At 45.0% G+C, this 2,686-nt stretch overlaps 1 non-coding gene across 1 annotated transcript; it reads left to right on the plus strand.

Annotated features, from left to right (window-relative positions):
* Positions 1 to 1,595: 1,595 nt before the first annotated feature.
* LOC120256276 lies at positions 1,596 to 1,702 on the plus strand. Its single transcript, XR_005535254.1, has one exon. It is a non-coding gene; the product is annotated as a small nucleolar RNA R71 (small nucleolar RNA).
* Positions 1,703 to 2,686: the final 984 nt, after the last annotated feature.

Here is a 2,686-nt window from a genome sequence, read left to right on the forward strand (position 1 = left end):
TCAACAATTTCATCAGTAATGTCTAGAAAGTATAAAGTATCATCAAAATCGAGAGAATGCCGCATGGCTTCAGCAAGGCGGTATGTGAGCTTATCATCTTCAACTCTCAATGTGAGCTCCCCGCCGTCCATGTCAATCAATGCTTTGGAAGTCCGCAAGAACGGTCTCCCAAGTATCAAGGGTACACCTGCAACCTCATCGACATCTAGCACTACAAAGTCAACCGGAAAAATGTACTTGTCCACCTTGACAAGCACGTCTTCAATGATGCCTCTCGGATGTCGCACCGTTCGGTCCGCCAATTGTAAAGTCATCCGAGTAGGCCTAGGCTCACCCAAGCCTAGCTTTTGGAAGAAAGTATATGGCATGACATTGATGCTCGCCCCTGAATCCGCCAATGCCATTTCCTCACCTAAGTTGCCGATGTTACATGGAATGATGAAGCTTCCCGGGTCTTTCTTCTTGTTCGGCATGTTTTTTGCAACACCGCCGAGCATGAAGCATCAGGCACCACTGAAGCACTCTCCTCCAATTTCCTCTTGTTTGTCAATAGGTCTTTCAGAAACTTCGCATACTTAGGCATTTGAGCCAATGCCTCAACAAAAGGAATGTTGATGTGGAGTTGCTTGAACAAACTCAGGAACTTCTTATACTTTTCATCCCCTTGGTCATTCTTCAATCTAGAGGGATAAGGGATTCTTGGCTTGAAAGGTGGGCTTTCCACCTCTTTCTCTTTGTTTGCTCCCTCCTCAACCTCTACAACCTCGGGTGCGTGTTCTTTCGGCTTCTCACTCGGAAGCCTCCTTTCAACCTCACGACCACTTCCCAAAGTGATCGCCTTCACATGTTCTCTAGGGTTGGTTTCCGTGTTGCTTGGTAAACTTCCATGTGGCCTTTCGGAGAGAGACTTCGCAATTTGCCCCACTTGATTTTCTAGATTGTGCAAGGAGGCGGTGTGATTGCGAAGTGTAGCCTCGACTGATTCAAACCTTGTATTTGTCGATTGAATAAATCTAGCCAAGTGCTTCTCCGAATCTGTCATTCGGGTTTCCAAGCCTGAAATTATGTTTTCCACTTGAGGGGCTTGTTGTTGTTGTTGGAAACCCGATGGCCCCATGGTCTTCTATGGTCCTTGATTACTCCATGAAAAGTTGGGATGATTATTCCAACCTGAATTGTAGGTGTTGCTGTATGGATTCCCTTGAGGTCTCATTCCATTACCTACAAAGTCAACATTCTCAATTGAAGAAACATCACCAATGATGATTGGGCAATCGGAGGGAGCATGTCCTCCACCACAACCGGTGCAATTGGTCATGCCCGCAACTCTATTCGAAGCTATAAGATCTAGCTTCTTACTCAAACTCTCCACTTGGGCCGCCAATGAAGTTACCGGATCAATTTCATGGAGACCGACCACCTTTTTCTTCTCCCTAGCATTCCACTGGTAGCTATTTAACCCCATTTCCTCAATCAATTGATGAGCCTCATCGGGGGTCTTGCTACCTAAGGTACCTCCTGCCGCCGCATCCAAGAGTTGCCTTGTACTCGGGTTCAAACCATTGTAGAAGGTTTGAACAATCATCCACTCCGGAAATCCGTGTTGCGGACACTTTCGCAGGAGTTCCTTGAACCTTTCCTATGTCTCAAATAGAGACTCCAATTCCAACCGCACAAAGGATGAGATCTCATTCCTAAGCTTTGCTGATTTTCCGGGAGGGAAATAACTTGCTAGAAAAGCTTCTACCATCTCCTCCCATGTAGTGATTGATGCTCTAGGTAATGAGTGTAGCCACTGCTTTGCTCTCCCCTTTAAAGAAAATGGGAAGGCTTTCAATTTGATGGCATCATCCATCACACCATTTATCTTCAGCATGTTGCACACCTCGAGGAAGCTCTCTATGTAACTGTTTGGATCCTCATCGGCCAAACCGTTGAATTGCGCGGACTGCTGCAACATATGGATGAATGTCGGCTTTAGCTCAAAGTTTTGAGCTGTAATTGGGGGACGCACAATACTCGATTATGTCCCCAACACTGAAGGTCTGGCATAGTCGGATAGTGTTTGTTGTTGCTTATTTTGTTCTGCCATGTTTTCAGATCCTTCTACGTCCAAATCAGCTGGATTATGTTGTTCTTGCACAGGGTCTTTCCCTTTTCTTCTAAGTGTAGGTTCAAGCTCAGGGTCTCCTTCAATCAATATTTGACGAAGAGGATACAAGAGACATTATTCTACCCGTATTTGACGAAGATGACCTTGATGAGGAGATTGTCGAGGGTGATGTTGGTATGGCTTTGGTCATACAAAGATCCTGCTTGATGCCCAAGACTACTAAAGATGATTGGCGGTGATCAAACATCTTCTAGTCTACTTGTACTATCCTTGGTAAGGTATGTAAGTTTGTGATTGATGCAGATAGTTGTCAGAATATCATCTTTGATGAAGCAGGACAAAAGCTAAATATCACCACTGATCGATAACCGACATCGTACAAATTTGCTTGGCTCAATCAGGGTGGAAAGCTTTTGGTTAGCAAACGTGCTTTGATCACCTTCTTGGTTGGCTCGAAGTACAGAGATAAAGTGTGGTATGATGTTGTACCTATAGATACCTGCCACTTATTATTGGACAGGCCTTGGTATCATGATCGAAAAGGTGACACGCAATGGCCGCACAAACTCTTAT

Source organism: Dioscorea cayenensis, unplaced genomic scaffold (assembly GCF_009730915.1).
Source record: "Dioscorea cayenensis subsp. rotundata cultivar TDr96_F1 unplaced genomic scaffold, TDr96_F1_v2_PseudoChromosome.rev07_lg8_w22 25.fasta BLBR01001371.1, whole genome shotgun sequence".
Lineage (NCBI taxonomy): Eukaryota > Viridiplantae > Streptophyta > Magnoliopsida > Dioscoreales > Dioscoreaceae > Dioscorea > Dioscorea cayenensis.